Raw genomic sequence first — 17,817 nt, 5'->3', positions numbered from 1 at the left:
TACCTTCAAATGATTACTTGTTTCCAGCATGATTTCCATTGTTAACAACTGACTATTTGCCAGTTCAACTTAAAGTCATCCATACAACCAACAATCTAACTGGCTTACTGCCTAGTCTCAGAACAATGGTGAAAGAGATCTATTATTATGACAGGTAAAATGGCAATAATTGGCTTGCACATTTATTTTTTAACCTGTGTAAACAGTGCCAATGAAGCTCAGTAAACCTCACTGCATGTTGAATTTTAAAACAAAAGGCCCTATAATTTCATGTGTCATTTTGGGGGTGATTCCCTGCCAGAGAACATAGGATTAGTTAATTTGAATAGTCACTGACATTTTCATAGCACAATTTGTTTGTAACCTGGGAGTACGACACTGGTTGGGCAGAGGTGGAGTAGAGGATGTGGTGGTGGTTTGGGAAGATTTTCAGAGTTTGGGACCATAATGATAAGACTCCTGCCAAAGATAGGATAGGAGACTGCTAGACAGCAGTTTCCTAGCTCAGGACTCGTGCTACGGACAGGAGAGGGAGGCAAAACTGAACTCCTTTATTTACTCACCATCTGTCCGTAAACAGAGGTATTTTAATTTTTTGAAATAGGCTGTGGCATGTTTCCCCAAACCCTCTGTTTGTGAAGTCAATTTTTAAAGTGACTCACAGCAAACTCTCTTTAGAGTTAAATCAGAAGCATGGTCTATTCACACATTCAAACCCAAGGAATTGTCGCAAATTCATACACAAACACAAGCACACAATGAGAAGATAGGAAAGAGGAGTTTTTACCACTATGAATAACTTAAAAGAAAAAGCACCACAAATACGGATATCAGTTCACATGATTGCCAGATTCCAGAAAGTCCAGTGAGGGGTCCTTCACAGAGGAACTACATTTCAGGCGGGTTCAGCTAGCGGAAACAGGAGTTTGCAGAATTCCCTCAAAGTTGATGGTAACACAGCAAAATGAGGTTGGTACACAGAGAGTTGGTCTGCTCGGCAGGTGATGGCTTTGAGGACCTAGACTGTTGGTCAGCCTGGGGTCCTGCTCTAATGTTTTCAGGCTAGAGTTTAAACAGCAGACTGAGTTGCGAGACTAGAAATGCAATATTAAAACTTTCCAAAGGCCAGAAACTTAGGTCATGTGATGTTGTCCATTAATGAGTCAGTTTAACAAGCAGCTTCTATGCCTCTGGTTAAAATTCATTGTTCACCTTAGGAGGTAGATGGTGGCTTTTAGTGCCTCTGCAGGAAAAACAAGTTCCAATGGCTCTCCCTTTGTTATAGGACCAGGCTGGGGAGACAGGTCGTCTGCTGGTCCCTGGTTTCATTGATTGTAATGTGTCCTCACAATGAGAGGTGTGAGATTCTACAAAGATGAGGGTTGAGCATTTGTCCTGTAACTGCTGTTGGAAATTTCTAGAAACTGTAGCCAACTTGTGAATCACGTGACCTGTAGCTGCCACTTTTGGTTCAGCAAGGTCTAATTTTTAAATAAACAAAAAGGTAAGGTTTTATTTAAACAGTTTATGATCTCTTTCATGTCTTAGGGACATGACACTAGTGTAACTATTTTCCAGTTCTTTCTTCTTACCCTGTTCATTCACTCACTGCCCATTCAAGCACAATCTAATACAGTATATTATCATATGAACAGTATTTAAAAGGATATGATATTGCCAGTGCTCTTATATTTATCCCTCTTCTTTAGGTATGCCACACAAGTAGAGCAACATCCTAAATGCTCAAAAGAAGTCAGTACTTCACAGGTTACTGCATTACTCACTTTTAATGAGTCGAGCACCAGAACAGATCCTTCTGGGGGATTTAGATACTGAGATATAATTAGATGTTTGAATGATCAAGGTGTGTGAGTCAGCAGGAGCATATTGGTGGTATTGACAGCGAAGGAGCAGGATCTTGTTAGATGGAGTGCCATCTTATGCCTCGGTGCTTGGCACTTGACCTAAGGAATGCAAAAGAATGTGGTGCTCTGGTATCATCCTTTTAAATACAGCCCCATAAGTTTGGATGTTACAACCTCATGAGCTTGTATTTAAAACAAGAATGATTCTGAGCACCAATTTTCTGCACTCATTAGAGAATATGTCAAACACGTTGCAAAGTTTGAGAACATGTGTGGCGGAGGTCACAAGCTTCATGTGTGCATTTGTATATGAATCTTGTCACTGTAGTTCACCATGGGGTGCCTGATAACTCCACAGACATCTGTAATGGAGCCCCCAGTGATCAAGGTCCTAAGCAAACTATGAAACTCACTCAAGAATGGTCAAACTGTTGCTGCAGAGACCTTGAATTCCAATAGTAGATAATTGGTTACATTGCCCTGTTTTAACGTGGATTGGATTGGAGGGAGCCATTATGCATTTTTGTTTTGCTTGCCTTCATTACTTTTTGAAGATGTGTTCGCATTCAGACCAGTGAGTATGCTGAGAAGGGCCTAAGCTGAAGTAAGCACAGAGTAATGAGACACCATCCTGTAAACAGAATATGTGGCAGAAAGTTGTCAAGAACAGAAAAGCACTGTAACTGTAGATGTGGTGGAACCAGTTGAAGACTATCTAGTAACCCAACACCTGGAAGCAGAGGACCACCTTAACCCCAAGAAGCTCCCAAGGCAGCTAATAGCCAGCCATTGCACTTAATGAAGCCATGAGAGGAAACGAGAAGCACAAGGTTAGGAACAAGAACATGTATAAGATACACTAAGGAACCATTAGAGTTAAGCACCCTGAGCATATAGGCTTCATTAGTAATAAATTGGATTTAGACCCTCATCACTATTACCGGAGGGTTTTTTTCCTGTTGCTGTAAATTTTAGGTGCCAACCAATTCCTTCTTTTATCTTATATCAATTTCATCATAAAAAACAGTGATCCAGATATTTTGAAAGCAAGCCCAGCAATTAAGTAATAAAAGTGGCTTATCAAATGGTCCTGGACTCTGTGGCTTCCAGTTAATTTAGCATGCCCTGGAGTAAAATGATTATTGATACTATGGAAATATTTGACAGACCTCATTTTCTTTAAGGATCTGCTGAACCCTTGCAAATAATTGGTCACTATTTTTCTCTCTGGCTTGATCTGTAGTACTACTTTGCACACTGCCATTGCCCCACTGCTGACTCCAGTGAAATTTCAAGGATCAGCCTCATTGTGCAGAATCATCCACTCCAGGCCTAAGTCCATTGGTGGGGGCGGGCAGCAGGAGTGTTTTCCATCGCAGAGCCTAGTGGGAAATTATGCAGCCGGGGTTTCACAACAAATCGCGCGGTGGGACAGGCAGGAAGTTGCACGCCCTGCCGTCATATCCGGGTGCCATATTTAAAAGGCACCCCGACAGAAATTAATTCATTGCATGGTTCAGGGCAGGACATGGCGCAGGAGCCATCCAGTAAGCTAGCCACATTTTTTAATGTAGAGGAGGACAGGAGGGACGTCCTGTATCCGAGGGATGGGAGGTGGAGGCCCACCCGTCTCACGGCTCCTGAATGGGACTTTGAAATTCAAGACATGGTCACCCTGCAGCTTAAGGAAGTGCAAGCAGAGAGGGAATGGGCGACTGCCAGTCAGAAGAAGGGGACCTGGCAGGCAATGTGGGACACACCCGAGTGCATCTCACTCGCAAACCGTTTATCGGCCTTGGAAAACGGTGAGAGTGACGGTTCCTCTGTGGAGACCAACCGGAGCAAAGGCCATGGCACTGTGGGTGGTCCAGCTGCTCACGGTGGGAAGAAGAAGTGTGGAAGGGTAATAGTGGTAGAGGATTCGTTAGTGAGGGGAGAATTCAGGTGCTTCTGCGGCCGTAGACGTGACTCCAGGATGGTATGTTGCCTCCTGGGTGCCAGGGTCAAAGATGTTACGGAACAGCTGCAGGGCATTCTGAAGGGGGACGGTGAACAGTCTGAGGTCATGGTCCATGTTGGGACCAATGATATAGGAAGAAAGAGAAATGAGGTCCAGCAAGCAGGCTTTAGGGAGTTAGGTAGGAAATTGAAAAGCAGTTCCTCAAAGGTAGTAATGTCCAGATTATTGCCGGTGCCATGCAGTAGTGAGTACAGGAACAGAAGGATAGAGCAGGTGAATGTGTAGCTGGAGAGATGATGCAGGAGGGAGGGCTTTAGATTCCTAGGGCATTGGCACCGTTTCTGTGGGAGGTGGGACCTGTACAAGTTGGGCAGGTTACATCTGAACAGGAACAGGACGGACATCCTCGCAGGATGGTTTGGTAATGTTGGGGTGGATTTAAACTAAATTGGCAGGGGAATGGGATCCTGAATAGTTCAGAGGGGAGAGAAGCTGAGATGGAATTAGAAGTTAAAACGCTAATGAGTGAGTCAGGGGGGCAGAGGAACCATAGATGAGAAAGAAGTGAGTTTAGCAAGGCTAAATGGAATATATTTTAATGCAAGGAGCCTGAGGAATAAGACAGATGAGCTGAGGGCACAGAGTCCCTAGAGGAGTATAAAAAGTGCAGGGAGGAGCTTAAAAAGAAAATTAGGAAAGCTAAGAGAGTGCATGAGAAAGCATTGGTGGGTAGAATAAAGGAAAACCCAAAGGGTTTTTAAAATATATATAAAGAGCATGAGAATAACTAGGGAAAGAGTAGGGGCAATTAGGGACCACAGAGGTAATCCGTGTGTGGACCAGGAAGATGTGAATACAGTCCTCAACGCAATACTTTGCATCGGTCTTCACAATGGAAAAGGATGACGCAGATATGGACATTGGGGTGGAGTCTGGAAGGCAGAGGAAACATAAGCTAGATAAGAAAGAAGTGAGTTTAGCAAGGCTAAATGGAATATATTCTAATGCAAGGAACCTGAGGAATAAGATAGATGAGCTGGGGGCACAGATAGACATGTAGGAGTATGATACCATAGTTATGACTGAAGCTTGGCTACAAGAAGAGCAGGATTGGCAGCTCAACATTCCTGGTTATAGGGTATTCAGACAAGATAGAGAGGGGGAATAGAAGAGTAGAGGGGGTCGCAATATTGATCTATTACACTAGTTTAGTATTAATCAATTATAGCAGTGAGGAGGGATGATATCTTGGAAGGACCATCAAACGTTTGAGGACTCTGGGTCTATACTCGATGGAGTTTAGAAGGATGAGGGGGGATCTGATTGAAACTTACAGAATACTGAAAGGCCTGGATAGAGTGGACGTGTGGAAGATGTTTCCATTAGTAGGAAAGACTAGGACCTGAGGGCACAGCCCCACAGTAAAGGGAAGACCTTTTAGAACAGAGATGAGGAGAAACTTCTTTAGCCAGAGAGTGGTGAATCTATGGAATTCATTGCCACAGAAGGCTGTGGAGGCCAGGTCATTGAATGTATTTAAGACAGAGATAGATAGGTTCTTGATTGATAAGGGGATCAAAGGTTACAGGGAGAAGAATGGGGTTGAGAAACTTAACAGCCATGATTGAATGGCGGAGCAGACTCGATGGGCCGAATGGCCTAATTTCTGTTCCTATGTCTTATGGTCTTATGGTCTAAATGAGGCCATATGGGTAGAAGTAAAAAACACAAAAGGGGTAAACACGCTGTTGGGTGTGTTATTTAGGCCACCAAACAGTCAGGGAGAGATAGAGAATCAATTATGTAATCAAATTTCAGTGAAGTGTAAGAATAATGGGGCAGTAATAGTAGGGGATTATTTAACTACCCAAATATTAACTGGGATAGTTTTAGTATGCAAGGTAGGGAGGGAGAAAAATTCTTAAGTTGCATCCAGGAGAACTTTTTTAGCCAGTACATAGAAAGCCCAGCAAGGGAGGGGGCAGTTCTGGACCTAATATTCGGAAATGAACCCAGGCAGGTGGAAGATGTATCAGTAGGGGAGCATTTTGGAGATTGTGACCATAATTCAGTTAGATTTAGGATAGTTATGGAAAAGGATAAGGTTGGGCCGGGAATAAAAGTTCTAAACTGGGGAAAGGCTAATTTTATTAAGATGAGATACGATTTGACCCAAGTGGACTGGGAGCGGCCTCTTGCAGGTAAAACTGTGTCAGAGCAGTGGGAGGCATTCAAGGAGGAAATAGCGAGAGTACAGGGAAAATGTGTTCCTGTAAAGACAAAGTGGGGGACCAAGTCCGGAGAACCCTGGATGCCAAGAGGCATAAAGGTTACGATTAAGAAAAAAAGGGAAGCTTATGGCACATACCAAGGGCTCAATACAGCAGAGTCCCTAGAGGAGTATAAAAAGTGCAGAGGGGAATTTAAAAAGGAAATTAGGAAAGCTAAGAGAATGCATGAGAAAGCATTGGTGGGTAGAATAAAGGAAAACCCAAAGAGGTTTTTTAAATATATAAAGAGCAAGAGAATAACTAGGGAAAGAGTAGGGCCAATTAGGGACCATAGCAATAATCTGTGTGTGGACCTGGAAGACGTGGCTGCAGTCCTCAATGAATACTTTGCGCCGGTCTTCACAATGGAAAAGGATGACGCAGGTCTAGACATCAGGATGGAGGACTGTGAAATATTAGAGGAAATTGACATAGAGAGAGAGGAGGTACTAGTGGGTTTAGCGGCCTTAAAAGTGGATAAATCCCAGATGAGATGTATCCCAGGCTGTTGAGGGATGCAAGAGATATCAGGGGACCTGACAGTAATTTTCAAATCCTCTCTGGCCACAGATGAGGTGCCAGAGGACTGCTAATGTTGTACCATTATTAAAAAAGGGAGGAAGGGATAGATCAGGAAATTACAGGCCAGTCTGTCTAACCTTGGTGGTGGGGAAGTTACTAGAAAAATTTCTGAGGGACAGAATATATCTGCACTTGGAGAGACATGGATTAATCAGGGATAGGCAGCATGGATTGTTAAGGGAAAGTCGTGTTTGACAAATTCGATCGAATTTTTTGAGGAGGCAACTAGGAGCGTTGATGAGGGTAATGCATTTGATGTGGTCTACATGGATTTTAGCAAGGCTTTTGATAAAGTCCTTCATGGCAGACTGGTCAAGAAAGTAAGAACCCATGGGATCCAAGGCAAAGTGGTACGTTGGATCCAAAATTGGCTGAGAGGCAGGAAGCAGAGGGTGATGCTAAAGGGATGTTTCTGGGTCTGGAAGTCTGTTTCCAGTAGGGTTCTGCAGGGCTTGGTGCTGGAGCCCTTGCTGCTTGTGGTGTATATAAACAATTTGGACTTAAATGTAGGGGGTATGATCAAGAAGTTCGCAGATGGCACGAAAATTGGTAGGGTAGTAAATAGTGAAGAGGAAAGCCGTAAATTGCAGGAGGGTATCAATGGACTGGTCAGGTGGGCAGAGCAGTGACAAATGGAATTCAAGCTGGAAAAGTGTGAGGTAATGCACTTGGGGAGGGCTAACAAGGCCAGGGATTCCACTATGAATGGTAGGACCCTGAAAGTACTGAAGATCAGAGGCACCTTGGTGCGCATATCCACAAAGAGCAAAAAAACAGAGTTAACGTTTCGAGTCCATATAACGTTTCAAGTCCGTATGACTCTTCTTCAGAGCTTTTTGATATGGGATACTTGCCTTTATTAGCCAAGGCGTAGAATACAAAAGCAGGGAGATTATGCTGGACCTGTATAAAACGCTGGTTAGACCACAACTGGAGTTCTGCGTGTAGTTCTGATCACCACAATATAGGAAGGATGTGATTGCACTGGAGAGGGTGCAGAGCAGATTTACCAGGGCCAGAATATTGCCGTCAGCGTGCAAGGGCGGGCCCGACACGCCGACGTGCAAAATGACGCGCAATGACGTTGGGCGTGCGTCCCGACGTCATCGCGCGTCATTTAGATATTTTGTTCGGGGGGCACGCGCCGGACGCGGCTATGCACCCGCCGAACTATCAACAGCCTATTAAGGCCATTAAAAAACCAATTAAAGTTGTTAGCAATGCTTAACCTTAAGGTTGGTGGACAGACAAGGTGCCCAAGCGGCCTTCGCATTTTTCAGGAAACCTCATCCACGGGCGGAATGAGGTTTCCTGAAGGTTTTATAAAATAATTAATTAAACTTTGCAAAATTCACAAACATGTCCCAGCTCATGTGACACGTTCACATGATGGGACATATTTAAATAATTTTTTTCCTCCTTTATTAAAACGTTTCACTATCAACTTAATCTCCCTGAGGCAGTTCTGTGCCTCAGGGAGATTACTGCGCTCTTTCGCGCGCATGCTCAAAAGAGCACAGGCCCTGACTCTCCGTCTTCCCCCGCCCGCACCGGTAGCGCTAAGATCTACCAGGCGAGCGTTATGCTGGGTGGGCCTTAATTGGCCCGCCCACGTAAAATGGCGGTGCACAACCAATCGCAGGCGGCGATCGGCTCCGGGCCTGCCCCCACCCGCTCCCGCCCAGCCCGCCCAATATAGATGTAGCCCCAGGATACTGCCTGGGCTGGAGTGTCTGAGCTATGAGGAAAGATTGGATAGGCTGTGGTTGTTTTCCTTGGAGCAGCGAAGGTTGAGAGGGGACCTGATAGAGGTGTACAAGATTATGAGGGTCATAGATAGAGTGGATAGGAAGGCACTTTTTCTATTAGTAGAGGGGTTAATAACCAGGGGGCATATATTTAAGGTAAAAGGTATAAGGCTAAGAGGGGAGTTAAGGTGAAATGTTTTCACCCAGAGGGTGGTGGGAGTCTGGAGCTCACTGTCTGAAAGGGTAGTTGAGTCAGAAACTCTTGTGACATTTAAGAAGTATTTAGACATTCACTTGTGTTGCCATAGCCTCCACGGCTATGGGCCAAGCATTGGAAAATGGGATTTGAGGAAAATGGAAAATGAAAGATTGCAGAGCTCTGAAATTCAGAGGCCTAGGTGTCTTAGTACATGAATCATAAAAGGTTAGTCTGCAGGTACAGCAGGTAATTCGGAAAGCTAATAGAATGTTATAATTTATTGCAAGGGGAATTGAATACAAAAGTAGGGGGGTGTTATGCTTCAGTTATACAAATCACTAGTGAGACCACATCTGGAGTACTGTGTAAAGTATTAGTCACCTTATTTAAAGAAGGGTGTAAATGCATTGGAAGCAGTTCAGAGAAGGTTTATGAGACTCATACCTGGAATGGAGAGGTTGTCTTATGAGGAAAGGTTGGACAGGCTAGGCTTGTATCTGCTGGAGTTTAGGGGAGTGAGACATATAAGATCCTGAGGGGGTCTTGACAGGGTGGATGTGGAGAGGATATTTCCTCTTGTCGGAGAATCTAGAACTAGGGGTCACTGCTTAAAAATAAGGCACATTTAAAATGGAAATGAGGAGGAATTTTTTCTTTCAGGAGTTCGTGAGACTTTGGAACTCTCTTCCTCACAAGGTGGCGGAAGCAGAGTCTTTGAATATTTTTAAATCAGAGGTAGACAGATTCTTGGTAAGCAAGGTAGTGATAGGTTATTGGGGGTAGGCAGGATGCAGATTTGAGTTTACTATCAGATCAGCCATGACCTTATTAAATGGCGGAGCAGGCACGAGGGGTCCAATGGCCTACTCCTGCTCCTTGTTCGTATGTTCGTATATATGTTCATTTTCCCCTTTCCCTCAAGGAGTCAGGGACGGCCCTCGGGCACCAAAAGAGAGGAGGAGCGTCAGGCGGACACCCCTGGGATCTCCACTCAGGACGCTCCAAGGGTGTCCAGGCGTTCTGAGTCCCCTCTGTCTATGACCCCATTAGCTTCAACCTCTGGGACTGCTGAGGGTACATCTGCCCCAGAGTGGGAGACCCAAAGAAAGCTGGGGCCTTCAAGGCCTTGAGCCTCCAGAAGATGCCTGCCAGGCTCATCAGAGGCAAGAGGGCATAGTGGTCAGCAGGCTGCCTCCACCCCTGCTGCAGATGTCAGGGAAGCACCTAGATGCAGTGGTAAGCAACATAAAATTAAGAAATTCTGAGTTCACACTGGTGGCATGGGTGAACTATTATTGTTCATTATTGCTGCACACTTGTAAATATATGTACATTTGCACTTTACGGAGGTCTTCTCGGTTTTTATTGCTTCTGTTAATGTTAATACCTGTCCGCACCCCCAAATTCAAGGGGCCAATTCAGGCAGGGTCTATGTCTCCCTGAATTATGCCTGTGCATGGAGGCGTCGATCTTTGCCAGGCCCCTTGTGAGCTATGTACGAGAAGCCTCCCACGCACGGTGTTCCCTTACCCTTCACAGCCTATTTCATTTAAACATCTTTCCTTTGTCAGAAATAAATGTTGACGTTCCCCTTCAGTTGTCCAGTTGAGTTGACCTGCAGCTCCGCAAACCCGATGACCCTCCTCCCATCCAGCATCTAGTGAACTGGTCAGTGCTTCAGCAGCAATGGTGCGCACTTCATTCCAGGCCTGCTGAAACACATTCTACCCTCCACCCATCAATCACACCCTCCCCCTGTCACCATTGAACGTGGTGTCACATTTACCCTCCCTACCGTCACCCTTGAAACTCACCTCTCCATAACCCTTTGGCTCATTACTGTGAACGTGGAAGTGCCCTCTCCCCCTAACGAGCCCAACGCAATCACGTTCGAGATGCCCACCCTTGTCTTGCCCACCTCCCCTAGGATCCGCATCCACTTCAGAGTCCCCTCCAACAACCCTAACCGGCCCTTCACCTGCCATCGACGGACTCTCACCCTACCCCATCCCACTTTAACCATGATTATTCCTTCCCAACAACAATACCCTTGGTTTGCCCCCCAAGGATTCCACAATCGATACCACCGATCCCTCCCCTTGAACCCTTCCCGCCTACTCACGGTACCCTACTCCAATCCCCCTGAATATTTCTGGCTTGGAAAAAGCAACATGGGAAGATTGGAACAAGCACAAGAATAGATGGCCATTTGACATAATAAGGCCTGACCAATTGTGCACTCCTGCCCAACAGCACTGCCACAAAACTGATAAAAAAACAGAGAAATATTCCTAGTTTTACAGTTGGTTTTTCTCTGCTATCGGCAACAATAATCGCCCTGCTTATCACTTGATAGAGACATTTTCTCTGTGATACAATCTGGTAAAACTCAAGGAATATCCATTTATATAGCACTAAAAACAATAGCAAATTCCACTAAATTAGCGCAAGAAGGAAATCCGTGACAGAAACCACACAATTTACAATTAAATGTAAATCAGACGATTTACTGGATGTCAAAGATGCTGATTTGTGTTCTGCTCTCTATGGTGAAGCTACATTGCAGCAGATTTGTTCCCAACTCATGAGTCTCATTACATCGAGATCCCAGCAAGGTGTGGAGCTGTTGTCCATTCTGTGCCATTTGCCATCAGTTGCAGTCAAAGGCAGGGATGAATGAAGGGAGGGAGGTAGAATTCCTCCAAGGGACACGGCTGGAGGAGTGCAGCCAACTCACAACTCCAAACCTCCATCCTCCCAGGTGAATGGTCATGACTGATAAGGGATCATGCAGTTAGTCTTTCTATGCTGCCAAGGCAATGGTCTCTCTATAGAGTCTCAAGGGTAGTGGAGACAAGCAGAAAAGTGTCCACGTGAGGCTATTTGCACATGGCCCTCATCACCATGATCAAAGAGCAATGTTTCCATAGGCATTCATGTTTGAATGGGAGGAATGCCCATCTCTGGTCCTCCAAGAAGTCCTTCACCTGGAAGGGGTGGGGTGGGATGCCATGTCTAGACAGACACCAAGGAAAGGGCTTAGGACTTGCCTGCTGGCCTGGAGATGGAGGGAAACCTATAAAGGGCACGCTCTTTTAATGTATCACTTCAATTCGTTCACACTCTACTGAGGTGTCAATGATGCAGGCTGCAAGCAGCCCTGCCGTAGTAATGGCTCTCATCCCGATGAGGAGAATGAGGGCCATGAGAGTCAAGGGCCTGAGCAGTAAGAGGCAGTGGGGCTTCTAGAAGGTCAAGAAGCTAGTGAATATGGGCCACTGCAATGGATGCCATTGGCCTGACAATGGGTGCATTGCTGGCAGAGCATTGAGAAAAGAAAAATGCAAAGCCAGAGGTGCCATCATTTGTCCCAGGATGTGGTTGCTCACACCTGTGAGCTTCTCCAATACAAGCTGCGGCCACAAGGACTCCAGAGGAGTAGTGTGGAGCTCCAGGCCTGCAATGAGTGAATGTGTGTCCGGATGCCCTTTAAGAGTGGCGCCAGGACTTTCAACTCCATGAGATAATAACAGGGCGGGTGTCTTCTTGCCCACCCTACCACAAGATTCACCAAGCTCCTCGTTGATGCATAATTAATTTCTCAAAAGCAGATGATCACGCGTAACCACCCGCCCCACTGCCCAGTGGGAATCACACCAACTTTCCTGGCCGCCACCGGACTTGGTCTCCAGATTGAAAAATTCTGCCCATTGTCTTTTGTGACTGATATGACGTAGATAACACAGGTGCAGATATATCACTGAATACAAAGAAATCCGAATCATTAATTGCCGAAGGCATGCAAAGCCTGGCAGACTGAGAGGGAGAGTTACGGTAAGTTTTGAAATGATTGGTGTGCTCTCAATAGATAGTTCTATAATAAAGTTGTATGTTCATAAAGCCTTATGACACAAGCTTCATACTTTAGTTAAACTCCCTAAATTGAATTGCGAATGTGACAGTACTATTTTAAGTAACCCAATTTCATTTTATTCTAAATTGGATTGGATAACATAAATACATTTTTAGATTATGATACTTCCTTTCAGCTAATTTTTTCCATTAGTCAAACTAAAATTGCATTAAAATCCATCTGGAAAAATGTCTCATGCTTCCAGCTCAGGACTGCTGCACAGAAGACATGGCCCTGACAGGCAACAAGATTAGAGCCTCCCGATTCAGTGGCGCGTCCCTGGAATGCCTTTTGGATGCCGTGGAGGCCCACCATGATGTCCTCTACCCTAGGACAGGAGGAGCAGCAGCATCACCAATCAATTCCACAGCTAGAGGAGACAGGGACACTCATGGTCACCGGCACTCGGAGGACTACTGGAGGCAAGGAATCTGCCAAGTCCAAGTCAGATGAAAAGCCTCTAGATGAGGAGCCTCTGGACTCAGTCCTCAACAGTTGTTGGAGCTTCAGCGACAATCACAGGAGCAACAGGAATGGATGACCGCTGCACTCCTCAGATTGCAAGGTATGATGGAGGAGTCCATTTGCCTTCAGTCCGAGGTGATTGCACCGTCATGCCAATGTATCAAGGCCAACATTGTCAGGATGGCGGCCACCATGGAAAATGTTGGTCCAGAACATCTGTCCTGCACTGCTGCACAGGCTGAACTCCATCACTGATACCATAGTTGGCTTCCAACAGTGTCAACACAAGAGGGGTGCGGGGCAGCTTGATCTCACTCCAGCTTCCCCTCCTCCTCAAGGACTAAGCCAGGGGCCGTTGGTGACCCATAGGGAAGAGGACCAACAGCTCGACACCCTGGGGTCATCCACCCAGGTGACTCCAGGAACGTCTGGCTGATCCAACCCCCCTCTTCCTGCAACCCCATCAACTCCAGTTCCACAGGCCAAGGAGGGTGCACCTGCCTCACAGCAGGAGACCCAAACCAGACTGCGGCCCTCCAGGTCTCGGCCCGCCAAGGTCATCACAGACAGGGCACAGCAGTCAGCAGGCTGCCTCCACCTCCGCTGTGGACGTGGTGGCAGGGTCAGGAAGGTTAAGAAAATGTAGTTTCACCGCATGGGCACAGACTATTGTAAACAATGTCAACCTTTCTATATTACTCCTTGTTATGTGTTTGTGTCAGTCTGAATTAAAAGCTTGGTTCCTGCACAAGATGAAGGCAGCTGTCTCAGTCCAGGGCCACCTCGCTGTGATTGTGCAACCTTCCCAGCACAATGATGGTGCGCCTTCACAGTCACTGGACACATCGGTCATGCGTGCACCTCGACGGGGCTTATCATTGATATCAGAATGTCCTGGGCCGGCAGCACAGAGTTCCATCATTTTCCCTGTATGCCCTCAGCACCTTTGAGATGCGGATGGCCCCCATCTCATCAGTATCTATGTCCAGTGATGGTGTGACCCTGAAGTGTTCAGCTCACGAAGCTTGCCATAGGATCAGGAAAAGTTAGTGTGCTTTTGCGAATATGGATCCTTTGGCCTCCTGGATGTATCTGTGTGCGGAGGCTTGCGAGATCCTGCAGAGGTCACCTGTGGAGCCCTGGAAGGAGCCACTGGTGTAAAAATTGAGCACTGCAGTCACTTTCACGGCCACTGGCAGTGGATGCCCTCCACGCCCCCCTGGCATCAAACCCTGCAACAGGTGGCATATGTGACCGATGGCTCACTGTGGCTCTTCAGCGGTATGCGCAGGAGTCCCAGCCGCCCCTTCTTCTTGAGGGTGCTGCTGCTCCCTCTGCCCAGCCAGGTGCCTCTGTGGCTCTCTTCTCCTTCATCTCTGCTCCCTGTAAGCCATGAGGCATACAGCTAAGTCACCAGGCTCCATACTCCTGATGTACTCCTGCAGGATGAAAGAGAGAGATGCGAGGGTTAATATTGGTCTCCTAGGGATCTCTCATGGTTACGTGTGTGGCTCGGATCTATCTCAAGGTCCTTAATGCATGTCAGAGAGTGCTTGAACTTTAGTGCACTGCATGGCTGCGCGAAACCCCACCCACTTCGCCCCACTCCTCCTGTCTGATTGGCAGCAGCTTTGCCCACTCGACTGCATGCTGTGCTCTCAGCTCAGGCATTCTCCTGCTAGCACTGCAAGCTTGAACCTGGGGGAGACTGGTCCAAACCTGAGTGAAGATATTGCAAGGGGTTTTAAGTGCACTTCCACCAGTGACTGCTCTAAGGCCAGCTTTCGCAAGGAGATTGTACAACTTGCCCAGTCATCCAATTATTCTGCGGCCCCCTAAAACGCATATTAATTTGCAGTCTGCATCCGAGGGGTGAAAAGTTCAGGAGCATTTGGTGGCACTTTCATGCCTCTGCGTTGCCAGAGGGGGCAGATGAGCTAGAGGCCCAACTCCAAATACGTCAATGTAGCTGCGCCTGAACCGTCTCAGCTGTGGAAGAATGCTCACTTTATGCAAGGTTTCACTAATGTGTTGCCGCTTCCCTCCCACCCCCTACACGTGGTTGTGCACTACCATCAGACCATGCTGCCTTGCCTTCCCCCTCCTTGCCCCAACCACAGTGCAGCCCTTGCCCCAGCACCGCACTGTCAGCCAGCCAGGAGAAAGCGACTTGTCTGTGCCCTTGCCTGAATATGTGCCACCTCTTCCTTGAAGTCGAACAGGCGACCCTCGCGAGCAATGCGCAATGTTAGTACGCACTCACCTCCACGTTCCCATACCTTTTAAATGCTGTTGTGAATCATGTCGTTCTGAAGTCATGCCGACGTGGGAGGTAAATTCAACGTTGGGGGGATGATTCCGGCAGGCAGGCAAGATGATGAGATGCAAATGAACTGAAGTTATGTTCCTGGTGTTGGACAGCGGGAAAGGCAGCCCGCAATTGATTGCCGGAGCAGACGATGGCTAACTGGTTTCACAACAACATGAAATGGATTTTTGGCCTTCCTGCCATATTGTCGCCTACACACCCGCCATGATGCCTGCCGCCAACAGGGGTGGGCGATTCCGCCCTTTGCTTTTTCTTCTCCGCTTTAGATTACCTGCTGAAGCTTTTCTGCCCACTCAAGCAACGCAAATGCATGAAAGTGCCACCAAATGCTCCAGAAGTTTTGACCCTTCGGGTGCAGACTGCAAATTAATGTGAGTTTTAGGGGGCAACAGAGCAACTGGCTGACTGTTGTACACTCAATTTGCGAAAGGTGGCCCATGGCGCAGTCACTGGTGGAGGTGCTCACAGCCTCTTGCAGTGTCTTTGTTAAGGTTTGGACCAGTATCCATCATGCTTCAAGCTAACAGCGCAGCCTTGCAGTGTGGGTTAGGAGAATGCCGGCACCTGAGCTGAGAGCACAGCATGCAGTCTAATTGCCGAAGCTGCCACCAATTGGTTAAGTGGTGTGGGGCAGAGGTGAGTGGGGTTTTGGATAGCCAATGAGTGCACTACACACTAGCCATCCAAGTGGTGGCCAGTACTCTCCTGCATGAGTGAAGGGGCTTTCAGACTTAACTAAGAGAGGTTCTTAGTATACCTATGCTAACCCACACGTCTCTCTCCCTGCAGGAGGAGAACATCAGGATCATGGAGCCTGGTGATTTAGCGGTATGTCTCATGGCTTACAGAGACCAGAAAAGAAGAGAGCAACGGAGGCACCTAGCTCGGCAAAAGGAGGAGCACCTCCGTCAAGATAAAGGGGTGGCAGGGTCTGCTGCGCATACAGCTGAAAATCCACAGTGAGTCATTGCTCCTAGGTGCCTCACTAGACCTAGGGTCTATAGATGGCGCCTGTCATTTCTGCAGCTGGTTGAGAATCAGTGTCGCTGAAGACTGCGCATGTCAAAGGAACTGATTGGTCACATATTTCACCTTTTGCAGGATTTGACGCCATGGGGCATGGAGGGCATCCACTGCCAGTGGCTCCACGGCTGACCTCTGCGGGACCTTGCAAGTCTCCACACACAAGTGTATCCAGGAGGTTACAAATGCCATCTTTGCAAAGGCACAGAATTTTTTGCATTTTACCCAGGATCAGGAAAGCCAGGAAACAAGAGCGCTGGGATTTGTGCAGACCTGAGACTTTCCAGAGATGCAGGGTGCCATCAGCTGCACTCATGTGGTGCTTAGGTCTCTGTGGCAACAAGCAGACAACCACGTCAACCGCAAAGGCTTCTACTCGCTGAATGTTCAGCTGGTGTGCAACTACCACAAACACATCCTATAGGTCTGTGCACAATTCTCAGAGGCCGTGACGATTCCTACATACTTAGCAAGTTTCAGATCCCTGACATCTTCCAGGGTCCAGAGAGGCTGCATGGATGGCTCCACGGGGACAAGGGCTACCCACAGTGGACATGGCTGATGGCGCCCATGCAGCGGCCTCTGACTGCAGCAAGGCAATGGTTAACAAGACTCATGCCGTGATCCAGACTTTGGTAGGGAAAATAATAGGCATTTTGAAAATGAGGTTCCGATGCATCAACATGTCCAGTGGAGCACTGCAATACAGTCCCCAGAGGGTGTCGTGCATCATTGTGGCTTGCTGCATGCACCACAACCTGGCGCTGCAATGGGGGAAGGACCTGGCTGAGGAGGAGCCGCACATATCCTCCAATGTGGAGGGGGATGATGATGATGAGGTCCTTGAAGCCATCACTGGCCAGATCAGGCAGACACGCTTGGGAGACCCTCATAGCCTCAAGATTCATGGAGGATGTTGACGGGATGCAGTGAGTTCAGTCATGACATCCTCACCTTGCATCTATGAATGTTTGACTCGCACATACCCTCAGTGTTCCAGCTCATGTCATGGAGACACAGCGGAGGCCCTAATAGTCGCTAGGTTCCAGAGGATGATGATGACATTCAGTGAGGATACTCCATAGATCTTCACTTAGCCTCTGTGATCTTCACAAGAGCCATCAGCAAGGAGACATTCTTTGGAGTTTATTTACAATAGTGAACATTAAGTACAAGTGATTAATACCCATGCCCAGGCTACATCTTCTTAACTCTGTCATTACGTCTTAGTGCTCCCCAGACATCCACAGCAGAGGTGGAGGCAGCCTACTGACTGCTATGCCCTGTCTGTAATGACCTTGGCAGGCGCTCTCTGGAGGGCCGAAACCTGGAGAGCCCTGGACTGCTTTTGGGGTCTTGCTATGTGTCAGTGGCACCCTCCCCGGCCTGTGGACCTGGAGCTGCTGGCGTCACAGGAAAAGGGAATTCGGATGGGGCTGGACACTCCTAGAGTCACCTGGATG

The sequence above is a fragment of the Cetorhinus maximus genome, chromosome 7 (assembly GCF_964194155.1).
Source record: "Cetorhinus maximus chromosome 7, sCetMax3.hap1.1, whole genome shotgun sequence".
Classification (NCBI taxonomy): Eukaryota; Metazoa; Chordata; class Chondrichthyes; order Lamniformes; family Cetorhinidae; genus Cetorhinus; species Cetorhinus maximus.
Note: the sequence above shows the minus strand (reverse complement) of the source record.